A 20,705-nucleotide genomic window follows, 5' to 3' on the forward strand; every position below is an offset into this window, starting at 1 on the left:
CCTTCTTCCCTTCCTTCCTTCCTTTTTCTTTCTTTCTTTCTTTCTTTCTTTCTCTTTGTTGCTCTGTCTCTCTTTTTTCTCCTTTCTTCCTTCCTTCTTCCTTTCTCTCTCTCTCTCACACACACACACACATGCACACATTTCAAAAGCCAAGTTCTGCTTGTTTTCCCTATCTTGTTTTTCTGCATTATATTTTTAAACATTAGACATTAGAAATTTAGTTCCTTTCTCCTAAACCTGGAGGATATCTAAACTACTACTCCTCTTCCACCACCACCACCTCCTCCTCCTCCTCCACCTCCTCTCCTCCTCCTCCTCTTCTTCTTCCTCCTCCTCCTTCATCTTAATCATCATCGTCGTCTTCATCTTCATCAGACCACTTAGTCCAAAATGAGCAATAAAATCAAAGAAAGCACAGGAAAGATTGTTGTACCTCTTTTTAAACAAATCCAGCAAAGGGGAGCGTGCCATTTTTCTTGTCCCATTTTTGAGCTATTTTTAATTGTACTGAAATTTATAATTTCACCAGGACTCTGCCTCCTGTAAATTAAGATTATTATTCCGTATCCTGCAGTCTGGGAGGATCACGAACAGATCCTGGCTGTCTTCGATGTGATATTCCTTCAGAATATCGATGTGATATTCCTTCAGTTGAAGAACATTGTTCTTTCTACCTAGTAAGGCATTCTGACGACACCGCCATTTCTGCTCTCCAATTCCTCCGAAGCAGTGTAAAGCTAATCGGTGGCTATCTTCACTTCCCTTAAGTCTGTAAGGGCATGAGCTGTGAAATACATAGCATATTGGCAAGATGCTACAGCAGGTAATCCTCAGCAAAGTGTGGGGAGACATGGTGTTAAGTTCAGAAGCTGGGAAATGGGGTGACACAAGATCAATAGATGTGCTCGCAGCGTTATATCTGACATTTTTCACATTTATTGTCAACATATGGCTGCCGACCTTATGCGATTATTGACAAACAAACCCAGTTTCCACTCTATTCCTCTGGCCAACAATTCTTAGGCAAAATATGATTTGCTACCACAAGTCAGATCTTTTTTACATGATGCCTCATCTCAAATTAACACAGTACCGATATCCAGCTACTCCTTAACTGTGGTGAATCCTTTAACCCAGAGCCAAACTTCGGCTCAATCAAATTATTATTATTTTTATATGATCTATTTTTAATTGTTTTAACTGTTACTTAAAGATTCTGCCTCCTAGGGTCAAAAGCTAATATTCAAATGTCTCAGGTTCATAAATCTTTCTACGAGTGGGTTATTATCCATCTTGGCATATTCATTCATGCTTGCTTTACTCAGGAAGCAATAAAATCCTCTTTCGTATAAATGTCTATGGAGATTCTCAGTCATCCAGGTCATGGTTGTCCCAAAGGTGCTTTTTCTAGAGGCAACTGGACTTTCTGGTTTTTCTTTGAAGACGTTTCACTTCTCATCCAAGAAGCTTCTTCAGCTCTGACTGGATGGTGGGGAATGGAAGGATTTATACTCCTTGCAGACAGCTGGTCATTTGCATCCTTTTAGTGGGTCGTTAAGGTCACCTGGAGGTTTATCTGTGTCCTCAGGGTGACCTGAGTGGTGCAAATTGGTGTGGAGCCTTCTTGGAACTGTTGAAAGAACTGTGTTGTAGATTGGAGATAGATGATGTCGTATTCCTAAAAGTCTTTTTACTTATATTTCCTTTTATGATACCCAGTAAGAACAACTCTGGTTTCATCTCAATTTTTTGTTCTGTAATTTCTTCTAACCATTTTTTAATTTTCATCCAATACTTCTTAGCTTTGGGGCATGTCCACCACATGTGATAGAATGTAGTTATCACACACATTGTAGTTCTCCTCTGCGGGCCGGTGGGGGGGGAGACAGGGAGTGGGGGAGGGGGACGGGATGGACGGCTCCTGCAGCACACTACCGGCCAAAATGGGGCACAGGGGGGATGTGTGCAGCCCTACCCCCGTGCCTCATTTTCGGTCTACCCAGCCTCTGCAGTACTCTGCCAGTCAAAAATGGGCCACGTGGAGGCCCCGCATGGGAACATCAGGTTGAGAAAGTTTTAGAGAATGAGAAACTCAAGATCTTGTGGGACTTCAGGATTCAGACTGACAGGCACTTGGTCCACAACACACCTGACATAACAATAGTTGAAAAGAACAAAGTATGGTTCATTGACATTGCAATACCTGGTGATGCACAGATTGAAGATAAGCAGCAAGAAAAAATCACAAAGTACTGGGACTTGCAAATTGAAGTTGAGCAACTGTGGAAAAAGAAATCATATGTTGTCCCGATTGTAATTGGAGCCCTTGGAGCAATACCCAAAGGGCTACCCCACTATTTAGAAATTCTAAATTTGCCGGACTTGAACATTTTGACTCTACAAAAAACCACCTTACTCGGAACAGCTTACATCCTCCGACGGTACCTTAACAGTTCCTAGGTCCTTGGTTAGGACTCAAGCTGCTGAGCTATTAACCAGCCTCAAAGGCTGTGAATCTCGCTAAAGATTAACCAATAATAATAATAAACATCTGCCTATTCTAGCTCCTTGGGAAGGATTCCATAAGTGGATAAAAGTGCCAAATCCAGTCTAAACATCTGGCTGATTGTGTGATGTAGCATAATCATAATTTATTAAACTTGTATGCCGCCCAACTTTCCATGATTCTGGGCAGCTCGCAATAATGAAACAAAGAAATTACAGTGCAGCAATCTTGAAAAAGATTGATGGGCGTAAAAGAAAGAAACGACCTGTGAATATATCAATTTGTCATAGTAGAGAGTTTTTCACTCTCATCCAAAACGATCTCGTGCATGGCATGCCTATTCTCTCTCTCTCCTCTGACTTCCTTCCCAAGTTGGAAGAAGAATGAGAAGAGGAAGTGAACGGCCAGCTGTGATTGCTTAGGGAAACTCCAGAGGCTCTGCTCCAAGGACACACAACTGCTTCTGGTCATAACAACTGAGGTGTAAGCAACAGAAACTCTAGACCAGGGGTGAAATACTCCTGGTTCGGACCGGATCACCCGATCTGGTAGCGATGGTGGTGGGTGGTTCGGAGAACCGGTAGCAAAAATCCCTGCCCCACGCCCATGCCCAGCTGAGCTGCGCGATCATCAGAGGCTTTTTAAAATTATTTTTAAAAGTATTTTTTCTACAACCTCTTCGGCCAAAAAAATGCTTTTAAAAATAATTTTAAAAAGGCCCTGATGATCACGCAGCTCATCTGGGATCGTCAGAGGCTTTTAAAAGAAAAAAAAGCCTCTGACGATCAGGCAACTCAGCTGGGATGTCAGAGGCTTTTAAAAGCATTTTTTTACAACCTCTTCAGCTGAGGTTGTAGAAAAAATGGTTTTAAAAGTTTTTTTTTAAAAAAAGTTGGCCACACCCACTCAGTCACATTCCTCCCCACCAAGCCACGCCCACAGAACCAGTAGTAACAAATTTTACATTTCACCACTTCTCTAGACTCTACAGAATGACAGAGTTGGAAGGGACCTTGTAGGTCATCTAATCCAGGGGTCTCCAACCTTGATAACTTTTAAGACTTGTGGACTTCAAGTCCCAGAATTCCTCAGCCTGCAAGCGACACTCGTAAGCATGAGGATTTCAGTGCCGTTATAACTTCAAACGGTCAGTAAATGAATGCTCGTAAGTCGAGGACTAGCTATAAATACGCCCAATAACTACAGCTCATATAATTCAGTGGTGAAATCTAAAATTTGTTACTACCGGTTCTGTGGGTGTGGCTTGGTAGGGGGGTAATGTGACTGGGTGGGCATGGCCAATTTTTTTTTTTTTAACTTTTAAAGCCATTTTTTCTACAACCTCTTCGGTGAAGAGGTTGTAAAAAAAATGCTTTCAAAGGCTCTGACGATCCCAGCTGAGTTGCCTGATCAGCAGAGGCTTTTTTTCTTTTAAATGCCTCTGACGATCAAAGCTGAGTTGCCTGATTGTCAGAGGCGTCTGCCGATCAGGCAACTCAGCTTGGATCGTTAGAGGCATTTAAAAGAAAAAAAGCCTCTGATGATCACGTGGCTCAGCTGGGCATGGGAGGTGGGCAGAGATTTTTGCTACCGGTTCTCCGAACCACCCACCTCCATCGCTACTGGGTCAGGCGATCCGGTCCGAACCAGGAGCATTTCACCCCTGATATAATTCCAAATAATCCGGAGGTCCCAAGGCTGAGGAAGACTATGTTACATCCCATTATAGTCAAACTACAGAATGCTGATTTAATAAAAAGCAGTTTCTCTGTAGACACTTATCCACGCCTTTCACGAATTGCATTTTAAAATTCATCGAACATCCAAACTCAACGATGAAGAGATTTCAAAAGATCTGCCACTCATATAAGCTCCACTAGAGGGAAGTAAAGATATATCAGAAAACTTCCCTGTAGAAAGGTTCCTTGTAGTCAATGCAAACTTCCACAGAAGTTTCTTTCACGAATGTATAAACTTTGCAAATATTCAAGCACAATAATTATGCTTTAATAGTCTATAAAGGATGCTATCATTCTACACTGTATTTCTATTACAGTTTTTCAGGGACTAGGGGTGTAAAATGTTCCAGGAGTCCAGCTCTAATCTCGATAAAAAATCTGACTTGCTATATCCCAAAGGTTTGCTTTTCCAAGAGGCAACTGGACTTTCTGGTTTTTCTTTGAAAATGTTTCGCTTCTTATCCAAGAAGCTTCTTCAGCTCTGACTGGATGGTGGGGGATAGAAGGATTTAGACTCCTTGTAGACAGCTGGTGATTTGCATTCTTCTGGCAAGTCATTAAGGCCACCTGGAGATTTATTTGTGTCCTCAGGGTCAACTGAGTGGTGCAAATGGGTGTGGAGCCTTCTTTGAACTGTTGAAAGGACTGTGTTGTAGACTGGAGATAAATGATGTCATATCACCAGCTGTCTGCAAGGTGTATAAATCCTTCCGTTCCCCACCATCCAGTCAGAGCCGAAGAAGCTTCTTGGATGAGAAGTGAAATGTCTTCAAAGAAAAACCAGAAAGTCCAGTTGCCTCTTGAAAAAGCACCTTTGGGACAACCATGACATGGATGACTGAGAATCTCCATAGACATCTGATTTGCTATGAAAAACAACAAGCGACCAGGGAGTATTCCATAGCAATAGCATTATCACTTAGACTTATATACCGCTTCATAGTGCTTTACTGTCCTCTAATTTGTACCTTATGATTCTTGATGAATGTATCTTTTCTTTCTTTCTTTCTTTCTTTCTTTCTTTCTTTCTTTCTTTCTTTCTTTCTTTCTTTCTTTCTTTCTTTCTTTCTTTCTTTAATTTGTATACCGCCCTTCTCCTTTCGGACTCAGGGCGGTGAACAGCCAAAATAAAAACATTTGTACACAAAAGTTAAAAATAATTATTTAAAACTAATTAAATAGAATTTGGCCCATAATTTAAAACATATCAATTAAAATCAATATCAAACGTTAAAACCAACATGGAATCAGGCCAGCCCGGCTAGCTGAAAAAAGTAAGTTTTTAGGGCCCGACGAAAAGTCCGGAGGTCTGAGATCACCCATATCTCTGGAGGTAGATCATTCCAGAGGGTAGGTGCCACCACAGAGAAGGCTCTCTCCCTGGGGGTCACCAGCCGACATTGTCTGGCTGATGGCACCCTGAGGAGGCCCTCTCTGTTGTATGCCAAGACCGTATGCACCGAAGACAAATTCCTTGTGTGTCCAATCACACTTGGCCAATAAAGAATTCTATTCTATTCGACTCGACTCGACTCGACTCGACTCGACTCTATTCTCTAAGTGTTTACAGAGCCAGCCTATTGCCCCCAACAATCTGTGTCCTCATTTTACCCACCTTGGAAGGATGGAAGGCTGAGTCAACCTTGTTCCTGGTGAGATTCAAACTGCTGGCAATCAGCAGAATTAGCCTGCAATACTGCATTCTAACCACTGAGCCACCACAGCTCAGTTGAAAGGAGTTTCAGAAGTCGCCACAAATGATCATCATCAGATCATGATTGCCTCAGAATTTCCTCATTGGAAAAATATTCTGCAAAGCTCACTGCTGTTGTGATAAAGTAAGCTACACAGAAATTAGCATACTTCAGAACATCTCTACGTACCAAACCATGGGAACTTCTGTAAAGCTGTAACACTGGTGGTTGAGTTTGATGATGTAGAATGTGCATAAGGGCTTTTAAGAATTGCCCTCATTTCCAAATAATATCATACAGTTACTGGCACCCGGAGTAAAACAGAAATTGGTGGCAAATCTGAAGCCTTTATGCAAACAAGTTTAATAGCGCATTTGCAAGAACCACAGAATCTCCTGGAAATGTCCTGCAATGCTATCAGAGAAAGTTTTCTAGAACTGATTGACATTGAGATTGACAAGAGTTTTTAGGATAAACTGGCTTCTTAAAAAGCTGGGAGTTGTGGGAAACCCTATCCTGTCTTGAAAGGAAAAAAAGCAAAGTAGTGAAGACACAGATCTCAGAGCTGTTAAAATCTTAAGCTTTCCCCTCTCCTGTGAGCTTCATAATTCATAATTTTGGTAGTCAGTGATGCTGCATCAGCTTTTAACAAGGCCGCTGAAGTGTAATTCAAGGCATTTGTCTATTTTTCTCTCTTATACAGGATAGTAGTCTAATCAATGTTGACACACGATGATGTGGACAATATCAATATGTACAATTTAGGCAATGTATTGAAAATATTTTCGGCAGCATCTCCAGGAGATATTGTAGAGTTCAGTGCAGAACTAAGATGACCATCCTTTTTCCAAATGCTGAAATTGCTGAAGAATTTTTAAAAAGCACAATTGTGCTGTGCTCCTTAACGACACAAGAGGGGCTAGTCATCCTTGAGACTATCTCCACAACTACTACAGAATAGTTTCTCCCCAGATGTTAGATTGGCCCTTGACCTGGCTTCCTTCCATACAACTGTAGAAAATGGAGGGTTTTTGAAAGCTATTTTTGTTCAATATGTGCCGACTGTGGATATTGTATAGTTATGGTATTCATTAGTGTTACTGTTTTTATTGTTATTCTGTCATGCAGGGGTTTTAGTTTAACTGTACTCCTCCCTCCCTCCCTCCCTCCCTCCCTCCCTCTTTCTTTCTTTCTTTCTTTCTTTCTTTCTTTCTTTCTTTCTTTCTTTCTTTCTTTCTTTCTTTCTTTCTTTCTTTCTTTCTTACCATAGAACAGCTACAGAGTTTCTGGTCCATTCTTCCTTTATCCTTCCTTTCATATTTGACTCTCACATTTTACCAAACATTTGATCATATTCAACCAAAACTAATAAGACAAAAGTAATTTGGCAAAAGTAATAAAATCAGAGAAGATGAAAGAAGAAGAATGGCAATGAATAGTTACAGCAATAATCCACCTATTTACTGTGGCTTAGTGTATGGTCAACTTGCATTATTATGTGTAGTTTATGGTTTAATGTATCACTCAGAACAAGAAATTTGGACTAATTGAAAGCAGCTGACACATGTTTGTTATATGATCATCTGCCTTTTACAAGTTGCTGGTGGCATGAAAAGAACTATATGTTGGCCTACTAATGGAGGATCCATAAAATGCATTCAACTGCTTTAATCAAAATCTATTATAAAAAAAATATAATACAAGGTTTGCGCAATACTTTAACCCATAAAACATACTATACAAATCACACTGAATTTATGTAACATACTCAGGGGGCCGGGTGGGCATGACCAGGGTGCAGTGGTGGGTTGCCCCCAGTTCGCACCGGTTCTATAGAACCGGTAGTAAAACCGGCAGGAGGCTCCGCCCACCGACCCCGACGTCGAAAAATGCTTCTGCGCATGTGCAGAAGCTTCTGCGCATGTGCGTGGCTCCGCTGCAAACCGGTAGTAAAGGTAAGTAGAACCCACCCCTGCCAGGGTGGGCATAGCCAGCTCGACATTACTTGTGTCGGGGGCGCCTGTGGTGACCTGAGCACTCTGTTAGTGAAAACGGGCACCCGACCTCCGTTTTCAGCTGCCACAGCAGAGGTGGGTTTCAGCAGGTTCTGACCAGTTCTGGAGAACTGGTAGCCCACCAAGTCACACCCACAGAACTGGTAGTAAAAAATGTTGAAACCCACCACTGTGCCACGGCCTCCTGCAACCCTTTGCCACCGAAAATGGAGCTCGGAAGGGCTGCCCTCCCAAGCTCTGTTTTCACTGGCAGAAGCACCACGGGCCGGTCCTTCACTGTTTCCAGGGTGGCCCCGCGGGCCAGATCTAAGTACCCCGTGGGCCAGATCCTGATTTATACAATCTGAAGGGAAACCAAAGTATACAATATAATTAAAGGACTGCGTGGGATGTTGAATCAGTCTTACTGACCTACCAAAATGTGTTGGGCGAATAAGTTCTTTGAAATGTTCTCCTGCTGAGAAACAGGATGTATATAATGCATTCTAAGTAAACAGAATACTGTGTAAATTATGCAAATAGGGAAGAATTTGGCTTTTGACTTGTATTCACATACTCGAAGGGGAAGCAACTTTCCCCATTCCATGACTACAGAGTGATTATTTTTATTTTATTTTTTTGTAAAGCATCTGATCTCTTCTCCAAAATTTTTGGCACCAGCTGTTAACTACACAGCTGGCAAAAGGCTTAGCAAGAACAAAGGGCTCCAAAAAGGCCTTTCTGTGTGAGCATTCTTCTTCTTCATGCAGTATTTAAAAGGAAAGAGCCCAGGGTGAAAAGTGTTACCTTCTTTTTAGTTTCTAGAGCAGAACAGAGGTGCATATGTACAACTACAGTCCCTCATGGGGCATGAGCACAGATTGCTGTTGCAGCAAGAGAGAAAAAAAATTACAACACTAGCAAAAGTTTAAGATCTGCCTTCTCTGCAAAGCAGCCTGACTTGGATTAAAATACGTGCTACCATCCAAAGAAAGAGTTAGTTCAACTTCAGGGAGGAGCCCTTGTGTCGAAATCTGCCTTGCAAAATAAACATTTTTTTCATCTGTGGAAAAGTCATCTGCTCTTCTATCTTTTTTCTCAGGCGGTTTGATCATTTAAATTCCACATAATTTACGTGATTGTTGGAGTGAGAAGCAAGCAGGGTTTCTGCTGATGAAGGTTTTTTTCTGTTCTGGGACTATCTCTAACTTTCCAGCCTCCCAGGTCAAAGAGTGAATCGGAAGAAGAAGAAGAAGCTAAGAAGACTGGAGGACATCATGGAAGTAATTGAACAATGAAAGACATTTATACATGCCACTTGGCCATCCCTTGCCAAGTAAATTTAAGAATAACTATATAGGAATTGTTTCACCACAGTTGTTTTCTTCTTGGAAATGAATTTCCAAAGGAAGTTCTATCTTATTACATTGAATGAAAATGGGGGAGGGGGACTCAGCTAAACAGGGGGGGGGGGAATCCTCAGATTTTCTTTGCCCAGCACTCTCTCATAATTATAAGAGATGAAGGAAAAACTGTATGAAATGTATGATAACAAACTGCATATGGGGGTCTGGTGACACCTTTAAGACTAATCAATTTTATTAGGGCATGACGTTTCACAAAAGCTCATGTCCTACGAAAGTTGATCAGTCTTGAAGGTGCTACTAGAACCCGTGTGTAGCTAGAGATAATGGGAGGTTCCAACTAAAATCGATAAAATATATGATCCAGATCAGGGGTGAAATCCAGCAGGTTCTACCAGGTTCTGGAGAACCGGTAGTGGAAATTTTGAGCAGTTCGGAGAACCGGTAGTGGAAATTTTGAGCAGTTTGGAGAACTGGCAAATACCACCTCTTGCTGGCCCCAGAGTGTGGAGGAATTGGGTATTTTGCAATATTCTTCCCCCAGGAGTCGGGAGGGAATGGAGATTTTGCAGTATCCTTTCCCTGGAATAGGGTGGAAATGGAGATTTTGCAGTATCCTTCCCTTGCCACGCCCACCAAGCCACACCATGCCCACCAAGCCACGCCCACAGAACCGGTAATAAAAAAATGTGGATTTCATCACTGATCCAGATTACATGTAAGGTGGGAGATCCATGGCTGGATCTGATTTTGTCACAATCAAGGAGTTCAGATTTGACTGGATTGCTGCAATGAGTAGTGGTGAATATTAAACTCCCCCTACTCATTTCCTTAAGTTAATTTACTCACTCACAGGTTTGACACCCCTGATGTAGAAGATGCAGTTATGAGAGATAGAAGGACTAAGGTCATATACGAAAAACCTGGCACCAAACAGGTGCCACTGTAACAATACCAAAGTGTCTTTCCCAGTGAGAAACAACCATTTCTCAGTCTACTTACACCTTTAATCTTCCTGAAAGTGCCTTCTTCGAATACCATAAAGTGCTATATAAAAATTATACTGTATTCAATAAAGATTAAATGGTAAAACATGAAATTCATTCATTTATTTGACAAGCTGCTCATGGATGAAGAATCTTTTGATTATTTTTGCTAACCATATAGATTTACTTTGTTAAAAAAAAAATACTTCCTATAAAAGATGGGAGCGAGGAATTGCATCAAGTTGATTGCCGTCAAATGTTAGTTTAAAGTGATTGCAGTGCACAGAATGTAGCTGTTAAACTACAAAAGCCACATTTAATTTCTAAGATTATCTCCCAAAATTGCATCTGGTGAATGAAGTTCAAGTGAAAATGTGGAACCTAATTTATGCAGATGGTTCATAATGAAGTTAATCAGTCCATTATTGGTATGTTAACAATTGCCAGGCAGAAAAATAGTAATTTCATTAAGTCCATCTTTTCTAGATTGACATTTCAACGCATTTTCTACTAATTTTGTTTCTAACCTTTCTCCATTAAACTAGAGAAGAAAGGCACATCCAGCTCCTAATGAAAGAGTTATACAGGCTTACATTAACAGGATATGGAAATCACAATGCCATGATTTGCTTATTCACTGTTCACTGAATAAACAATAAGCTGAACTCAATCATTACATTAAGCCCAAACTCATCATTCATAAGCCAATATGGCTGGTCTTAGATAAGTCATCATCAGTTAACGATCCCATAATCCTGTGCTGGGTGGAGTCTAGGCAACTGAATGGAACTAGCAGAGCGTTTTAATGGTCGGATGCCCTTCCTGTCGCCAATGCGGAGCTTTATTCAGCAGATATATTCTCATTGTGCCCAGAGAGAGAAATATCTGCCTCTACCTAGGTAGGATCTTAGATAAGTGGTGTTAGATAAGCGAATAAGCAAAAACAAAATAAATTGCATTCCATTTTAGCATCATGTGTGAATCAGTGGTGGATTTCAAAAATTTTTACTACTGGTTCTGTGGGTGTGGCTTGGTGGGTGTGGCATGGCTTGGTGGGTGTGGCTTGGTGGGTGTGGCAGGAGAAGGATACTGTAAAATCTCCATTCCCTCCCACACCAGGGGAAGGTTACTGCAAAATCCCCATTTCCTCCTGATCAACTGGGACTCGGGAGGCAGAGAATAGATGGGGGTGGGGCCAGTCAGAATTTTTACTACCGGTTCTCCAAACTACTCAAAATTTCCGCTACCGGTTCTCCAGAACTGGTCAGAACCTACTGAAACCGACCTCAGGTGTGAATTCAAATTGTTAAAATAAATCTTTAAAACTAAAGTAAGATCTAACTTTAGCCATTACTGTATACTGTAACGAAACAAGCTAGGCAGCAACAATCTTTCTCAAACAAATGTCCATTTACAACAGCAATCAATGGAAAATCAAAAATATGTTTTAGTATGATGATGAAAAAAGGGAGGTTTTTTTGGTCCAAAATAGCGCTTCAAGAAGAATTGTACTGAAATACAATTTGACAGATCTTTGGAAAAGTGCCATTTCTTCCCACTTTCTAAAATAGAAAAATTTCATAAAAGAGAATTGCTGTAGTAATTGTGGTATTGCATTTTTTCTCTACTGTTCTCTCCTTTTGCTTCTAAAATGAGAACTGGATAATAGTTCTGTTTAACTACTGAAAAGGAAGTTGTTGAGTCTGTATTGCTTCCTTAGTAACCAATGACTTTTAAAATGCCATCAACCCTAGTTTAAGACACATAAGATTTTGCTGTGGAAAAAAAAAGGCTCTGAAAGCATAATTTACTCCATAATTTTAAACCTATTAAATGATCGCCTAAGCCTTCAGGCATTAAAAGATCAAAACATTTCAAAGTTTTTCTTAATTCCTTCTCGGCATGTTCCATTGATCATGAAATTCATTCAGATAATTTTTAATGTACTGAAAATTAGCTGACTGATGTTTTCTCAGAAACATTATTACAGCCCCCTTCACTGAACTGTAGATAGAAAATAGCAGGACATCAATACAGTTTTACAATTAAACATGATAGCTATTAAAAACACATTAAAACACACAACCGACTCTACAGAACACTGAAATGGATGTAAACCTAAACAATGGGCCTTAGATGGGTTACTGGATCCAGCTGATTCAATAAAAAAGCAATATATTTATTTACAATATAATAGCATGATTTAGAGATTTTTTCCTCTCTAATCTCATTGCAGCTTGTATGGGATTGTAGAGTTGGAAGGGACCTAGTAAGCCCATCAATAATAATCATTGCAAGAATCTAAATTATTCAGCGTAGAATGGAGCAAAAATTCAAAACTGAAAAACCATTGAGATATTGTGATTAAATTTCATCAAATCACAGCTATAAACTATTAAAACTCTGTTTGCCTGTTTGTAATTTCAACTGAGTGCAACATAGGGCAACAATTTTTGAATCAAGGTATCTAAAATTGGCTAACTTAAAGAATGCATCCAAAATTTGGGACCCATTAGCCCCCTGGGATTGAACATTCAAGGATGTTCACCCAGTTGTATTGGCAAAGTTGTGGCCACCGAAGCACTGCTATGCCACCTGCGGTACTGCCATACGGCTCTAATCAGGTGATCATGATTTCTAATCTCCCTGTCAGTTTCTCACAAGCAAAGTTAATGGAAAAGCCAGCAAGAAGTTGGAGGAACTTTATCAAAGGCCTTTTGAAAATGTCACCAGATGTCATCTCCGTTACAGTTGTAAAGTTGAGGAACACTTATCCAATGATACACATCAGTGGTAAAATCCGAACAGGTTTGCTACCGGTTCGCTGGCCACGCATGTGTGCTGCATGCCAAACACGCGCTGCATGCACATGTACAGTACATGCCAAAAGGCGGCTTGGGAAGGTAAGTAGAACAGCAAGGGGGGGGATCAGCTGTGGCGCACGATTTAGCTTTCCTAGAAAGCAGGATTTTCTGCTTTCTAGGAAAGCTAAATCCCGCGGCACAGCTGATCGTGGAAATACCGGTTTAGAGGAACCGGTAGCTTTTTTTAACTACCGGTTAGCCCGAACCGGTAGCTTTTTAAACTGCTGGTCAACCGAACTGGTAGCTAACTACCAGTTCGCCCAAACCGGTAGCTTTTTTTTACTACGGGTTCACCCAAACTGGTAGTTTTTATCACTACGGGTTCGCCCAAACCGGAGTGAACCGGTAGCATTTCACCCCTGATACACATAGGATCCAGGGGTTGGTTCTACTTACCTTTACTACCGGTTCGCAACAGGATTGCGCATGCTCGCTCACTTTGGTCGTGTGTGCACTGAGCTGTGCATGTGCAAAAGCTTCTGCACATGCGCAGATCACCTATGATGACATTTGGGGCGGTGGACGGAGCCGGTTTTACTATCAGTTCTTGCAAACCGGTCCAAACCAGGGGCAACCCACGACTGATGGGATCCAAAAATCATAATTACTCATAGAAATAAAAAGACTAGAGCTAGCAGTGACTGATGAGGAAAGAAATGTTGGCATCCTAGTAAATAGTTCAATGAAGCTGCCAATTTAGTGTGCATCCAGTACAGTAATGGGTTGCAAATCCCGTTGCTACTGGTTTGCTTGTGGGCACAGCTTACGCATGACACTTCTACATATGCGCAGAAGCATCTGGGTGGGTGGGTGGAGCCTCCCACCACCGCTACCGGTTCACCCGATCCAGTAACCCACCACTGATCCAGTATAAAAAGGCCAAAAGCATATTAGGGATATGAATTGCTATTGAAAATAGATCAGCCAATATCATAATCACCATATACAAACCAGTGGTTTGACCACATCTGGAATATTGTGTGGCTCTGTCAGCTGATCCTCAGATGTATCGGAGCTACAGAAGATTTGGAAAAGTTGTTATCAGGCAGTATATATATATGTGTGTGTTATAATTATAAAGTATATAAATTATAATACAAATAATAAAGGTCATTAAGATGTTCAGAAAGCTGGAGCAGCTTCCTTGTGAGGAAAGATTACAACACCCAGGGTAACGCTCAGGGTTACCGTGTGGATTTATTGGGCTGCCAATAAATTTGATAAACAAACAAACACTGGGGCTTTTCAATCTGGAAAGGAGGTGACTGAGAGGGGATATAATTGAGGTGTACAAAATTATGCACTCATGTCGGAGGCACCTGTGGTGGCCCAAGCGCTCTGCCAGCAAAAAAGGAGCTCAAGCTCCATTTTCACTGGCAGAGGGTTGCAGGAGGCCATCACAGCCGAAAATGGAGCTGGCAGAGGCACCATGGGCCGGTCTTTTGTTGTTTTCAGGGCAGGCCGGCAGGCCAGATCTAAGCACCCTGTGGGCAGGATCCAGCCTGTGGGCCTTGAGTTTGACACCCCTGCCTAGGGATATCTAAGCTATGTAGTAGTATTGTATTACTATTATCCTTCTCATCTTTCCATACTCCTTATGTACTACCACTTTGTTGGTTGTATCTTATGATTTATGATTGTATCTTATGATTTATTACTTTGTTGTTTGTATGTACACTGAGAGCTTGTGCACCTCAGACAAATTCCTTGTGTGTCCAATCACACTTGGCCACACATATGGAGCTGGTTGGCTAGCAGGAGAACATGATGCTGGACTAAATGCGACAGGGGTCTGACCCATCGGAGCACCACTTATGCTCTATATGTTATAAACTTCCAAAAAGCAATCATCATTTTCCGCCCTACACTTTAATAATAATTCATCAGAAATTATGCCACCAGCCTTGAAATTTTGGGTTTGGACAATCTGGAACTACGCCGCCTGCAGTCTGATCTAAGCATAGTATACACAATTGTCTGCTACAACATCTTACCTGTCAACGACTTCTTCAGCTTCAACCTCAATAATACACGGGCAAACAATCAACAGAAACTCAAGGTAAACCGCTCCAAACTCGATTGCAGAAAATATGACTTCAGCAACAGAGTGGTCAAAGCCTGGAATGCACTACCCGACTCTGTTGTTACATCCCCAAACCCACACAGCTTCAACCTTAAACTATCTACCGTGGACCTCACCCCATTTCTAAGAGGTCCGTAAAGGGGGCGTGCATAAGCGCACCAACCTGCCTACTGTTCCTGTCCTACTGTCCCCATTTATTTGTATTCATTTCCCCCGTTCATGTCCATGTTCATATTCATACCTGCTATCTTGTACATGTTTGACAAACTAATTAATTAATTAATTAAATAAACATAATGAACATAGGCACCCCACACTTCACATTAGACCAGTCTACTGAAATGAATCAATTAAATCAATCTTCCTAAATACAAGGAAGTTGCAATCAACCATATTTCCATGGGAGCCAAAAGCTCCAGGGTTGCCAACTCTCATTCAAGTTCCAGCAATTTCAGATTTCTCACTGAGGGCATTGTAATGGTATTACAGTATTTTCCAAATATCATCCTCCTCATTTGCCCTTTTGCGATCAGCTAGAACTTCTTTGGCTTTGCTGCACAATGGTACATTGTGGGCATGAGAGGCTATTTTTGAAAAAAGTCACATAGAGCCGTTTTTGTCTCTTCCCTGCCTTGCTGCCCTTTCGATTTTAAAAAGCTAATGGGGGGTGGGGGGGATCCATGCCCTCTTTCCATAGATTGTAATTTATTTTTATTTAAAGATGTATTTTTAAAATGATTTAATGCAGTATTGTCTCAACTTAATAGTTTCAAGATCATGCGAAGTGATGGTACTGCTTTACAGTAAGTGGCCAAAATTGTGGAAACCTTTTGGGGAAAGTGTATTTTTGAGGTTTGATGGCAAATAACACCACTTTTTTTTGGAGTTTCAAGATAATCATATTCCACTGCTGGAATAGCCTGGGAATAGCCCAGATCTTAACCCAATTGAAAATCTAGGGAGCCGACTAAAGTCCCTGGTTAGTGAGAAGTGACCCAGCAATAAAACTCAGTTAATAGAAGCAATCATTCAATCTTGGTTTCCCATTATAACAGCTGCAGAACTAAAAGACTCGGTTCACTCCATGGGAAGACATTGTAAGGCCTTAATTCATGTTAAGGATTACCCAACTAAGTATTAACTGACATGGTGATAATTTTTGTATATCTCATTTTTTCTATGGTGATAATTTTTGTACATCTTGTTTTTTCTATGTGTTTCACTTTTCTTCTTTATATTGTAACTGCTATTCTAATAGCAAATTCTTCACAAAAGTTATTGCATTACATTCTTGATTAAATTATCTTTCCATTGATATATAGCTTTATGCACTACTCCCAGAAAAAATAGTGTTATTAGCTAGTTTTAGAAAATACACTTTTCCCAAAAGGTTTCCACAATTTTAGGCACTACTGTATACTGCACTGGTGAAACCTCTCTTAGAATACTGCATCTGGTTCTGGTCACCACAAAACAAAAAATATATTGAGACGTTAGAAAGAATGTAGAAAAGAACAAAGAGGCTAAACCCGTGATGGTGAACCTATGGCACGTGTGCCACAGGTGGCACGCGTAGCCATATCAGTGGGCACGCCAGCTCAGCTCTGGCACGCATGTGCGTGCCAGCCACCTGATTTTCAGGCCTTTTGGGCCCACCAGAAGTAGGGAAACAGGCTGTTTTCTGCCTCCAGAGGGCCTGGGGGTAGGTGGGAAGGCTGTTTTCGCCCTCCCCGGATGCATAAAGAGGATCTGGAGCCAGGTGACAAAGCAAAACTGGCCAGGAGCAAGGGGGGAAGGGAGGTTGGGCGCGCATGCACAGGGCGGGGCGCATAGAATTATGGGTATGGGCACACGTGTGCGTGAACCTCCCCCGCCTCCCCTTCCTGGCATGCAATGGCAAAAAGGTTAGCCATCACTGGGCTAAACCAATTAACGATTGAGGGAACTAGTTATGCCTAGTGTGAGAGAAAAAACCTCTCAGCATGATTGATTGGTTTGAACATTTTGAATGAGCCAATCAGAGCACAGCTTCCTGGTTCTGAGTTTCCCGCACTTTCCAACGGTCAGTTGGTCAGTATATAAGTAGCAACAGGATTACAGCCAGAGCAGAGCCTCTCACGCAGACTCTCACCATGAGACTCTCAGAAAGAACCTTCAGAGCTGAAGTCACTACGAAGAGCTGAGTCACTGCCTTGCTCCTGAGAAGACTGACAAAGAAAACCTCCCATGCTTGGGAAAAAGACTAGAGCAAATGGGCTTTGCTGAGAGGAGAATCTTTTGGGCTGTTGATGCCTTCTTGTAGATTTTGTTTCTTATGTGTTTTTATTAAAGTAGTTTTTCTAGACTTCTCAGTCAACTTCCATGCTAGTGCATATTGGGCCATGGTCCATTCATTTACAGAACCCCCCCTTCACACCTAGTGTAACAAAACAAAACAAAAAAAGGACTGGGCTGACATGATAGCAATATTCTAGTACTTGAGGGGTTGTCACAGAGAAGGAGTCAACTTATTTTCCAAAGCACCTGAGGGAAGAACAAGAAGTCTATTAGTTTATTAATAAATAAATAAATAAATAAAATAAATAAGTCATCAATGGAAGATTATTAGAGAGAAGCAACCTAGAACTAAGGGAAAATTTCCTAACAGTGAAAACAATTAATCAGTGGAATGCCTTGCCTTCAGAAGTTGTGGGTGCTTCATCACCGGAGGGTTTAAGAAAAGACTGGACAGTCATTTGTCTGAAATGGTATAGACCAGGGTCTCATGCTTGGACAAAAAGAGCTCCAAGGTCTCTTCAAATTCCATTATTTTATGTACCATATAGTCTGCCTAGTTTGAACTGATACTCCAGTCAGTGTACAGTAAAAAATCAAAATTTAATGAAGACAACTTCATTAAATCCATTAATTGATAAATCCAAGATTCATACTTCCCTCTGGATAGAACTCTAACCATCCTGGCATCACACCTAAAGAAAGGGAAAAAAAACAAAACAGGTTTTTACTTTTTTTCTAAAGGCCAACAGGGTCAAATCCAAATTTTTGCCTGAAGGGAGATCACTCAAGAGGGCAGGCAGTACAATGGAGATGCCTTTGTTTCCCGATATGTTAATTCTATACAGTTTATGGATAGGTCTTCCTGTTACATAATCAGAAACCATTTGTTTTATTTTCCTTAAACATGAGGTATAAGGGGTTCCAAACACAGACAGTTTTTTAGACACTGAAAAAGACCAGAAGCCTATCTGTTAAAACTCAAATCCTGATTTTTTTTCCCCCCAATGGTAAAAACAGAATCACAGGATACTTTGCGAGTTTTAGCTTATTTTCATATTCATTTGAGCAAGTTAAGAAAGGTAATTTCCAGAGCAAAAAGCGGGAATTGCCACAGAACTTGCAAGAATGGTGGTCCTGCTAAATGTGCAACACGAAGGCTTTAATCTTAAGAACAATGAAGAGTTTTTCCTAAGGAGCAACTTCAGACCAAGTGCTTCTTCTTCCATGTCTAGATCAAACTTTAAACTGCCAGAATGAAGCCACCTTCTTGGCTTTGTCTTTGGCCAAAAATAAGTCCTTATGGGTACATGTTTCTGGTAGTAGCCAACATACCAGCAGATGGACCCGGATCTGTCTCTTTCCATGTTCACAGTGTGTTGTTATCTGCTAAGAGTCTCACTTGAGCACATTGGTTTTACATTTAGGTCCTCCAACTCTCAACCTATTCAGGATCCACCAGGTAGCGTAAGGGTGATCAGATCTTTCAGCCATATCCTCCTTTAATGTTATTCCTTGTTCAATGGTCTCCTTCCTTCATCTTCTAATTTGATTTTGTTCTTGTGTACCCTCAAGAATATTTGTTCTGGCCATTGAACTGTTCTTAGATCTGAATCAGTTCGTTCAGGGAATATTGATTATTCTCTTGCTTAGTTTTCTAGGCATCTGCTGCTATTTCTCTCCTGATCTTAGGTAGGGCAATGCCAGCGAGATTATATATTTTCCCCATTGGTGTAGGTTTGAGACAACCTGTTACTATGGGTACTGCTTCCTGACCAATAGCTTAGTAGACTTCAGTTTAATGCATGATAATAAATTTGAGAATTATCAGCAGTTCTTAAATATTCAACATACACGAAAACATATACAATATTATGAAATATTTTATTGAAAATATCTGTATTTGCAAAACAAAGGGGGGGTTGGTCTTGAGATTAGATTCCAAGGCAATTCATGCTCCATATGGTTTGCACAAGCATAAACAATTACAATTTTTGTACAAGGGAAAGAACAGTTGGACTGCCAAACATAAGTTGCCTCTGATGGCTTGCACAAATCATTTGAATCATACTAGTGTAGTTTGCTCAGGTGTCAGCTACTAGGTTGTACAAATCCAGGAACTGTAGTTTATTAACAATAGCATAGTATATAAACCAATTCAAGTACAATCCAGCTTGATTAAACAATGGCTCAGCAACATGACTTAGCATCTCCATTTCTCCCTTTTTGCCTTCCATTTCTAGATGTGGTTGTGCATTTTACACTACATTTTCTGCGTTCCCGAATTCTGAAACTGCATTCACTTTTCTTTGAAATTTCAATAAATTCCAAATAGTGACATTTGTCAGGCCACCAAATGAGGATACTTAGGATTCTCAATCCTAGGTTATTTTCCTACTGATGGCAAATCCGTTCCTTGATCCAGACCACGATTTTAGAATGATCTAGATATAAACACATAGACACCCACCATAAACTGGCAAGACTGAACTTTGTGGCTGCAAACACAGAAGAAACCAGACAATGAATTCTCCATTTTTGATGCTTGATATGGATATCGAATCTAGTTTCTAGGAATCCAGAACAGTGCTCTTCTTTCTATGCAGATGAGGATGTAAGCAAATGTTTGTTAGGGAGCCATAGTCAATGGAAGAATTATTTTGCATACTCTATTGCTGAGCACATTGTAAGCCGCCCTGAGTCTTCGGAGAAGGGCGGCATATAAATCAAATTTAAAAATAATAATAATAATAATAATAAAAAAATTGAATCTGGCAATAGTGCTCTTACCAACATCTAGGGAAGTATCCAGCAGTAGAGTTTAGCAAATATTGTAATCTGATCAGTTAATAGCAGCTGCTCCTTGAATAATCATTTGCTCCGTTACCACATATTTTAAGGGTCTGTAGCAGGGGTGAAATCCAGCAGGTTCTGACAGGTTCTGGAGAACCAGTAGCGGAAATTTTGAGCAGTTCGGAGAACCGGTAGCGGAAATTTTGAGTAGTTCGGAGAACCAGCAAATGCCACCTCTGGCTGGCCCCAGAGTGGGATGGGAATGGAGATTCTGCAATATCCTTCCCCCTGGAGTGGGGTGGGAATGGAGATTTTGCAGTATCCTTCCCTGGAGTAGGGTGGGAATGGAGATTTTGCAGTATCCTTCCCCTGCCACGCCCACCAAGCCACACCGCGCCTACCAAGCCT

The sequence above is a fragment of the Pantherophis guttatus genome, chromosome 8 (genome assembly GCF_059756535.1).
Source record: "Pantherophis guttatus breed Tessera chromosome 8, ASM5975653v1, whole genome shotgun sequence".
NCBI lineage: Eukaryota > Metazoa > Chordata > Lepidosauria > Squamata > Colubridae > Pantherophis > Pantherophis guttatus.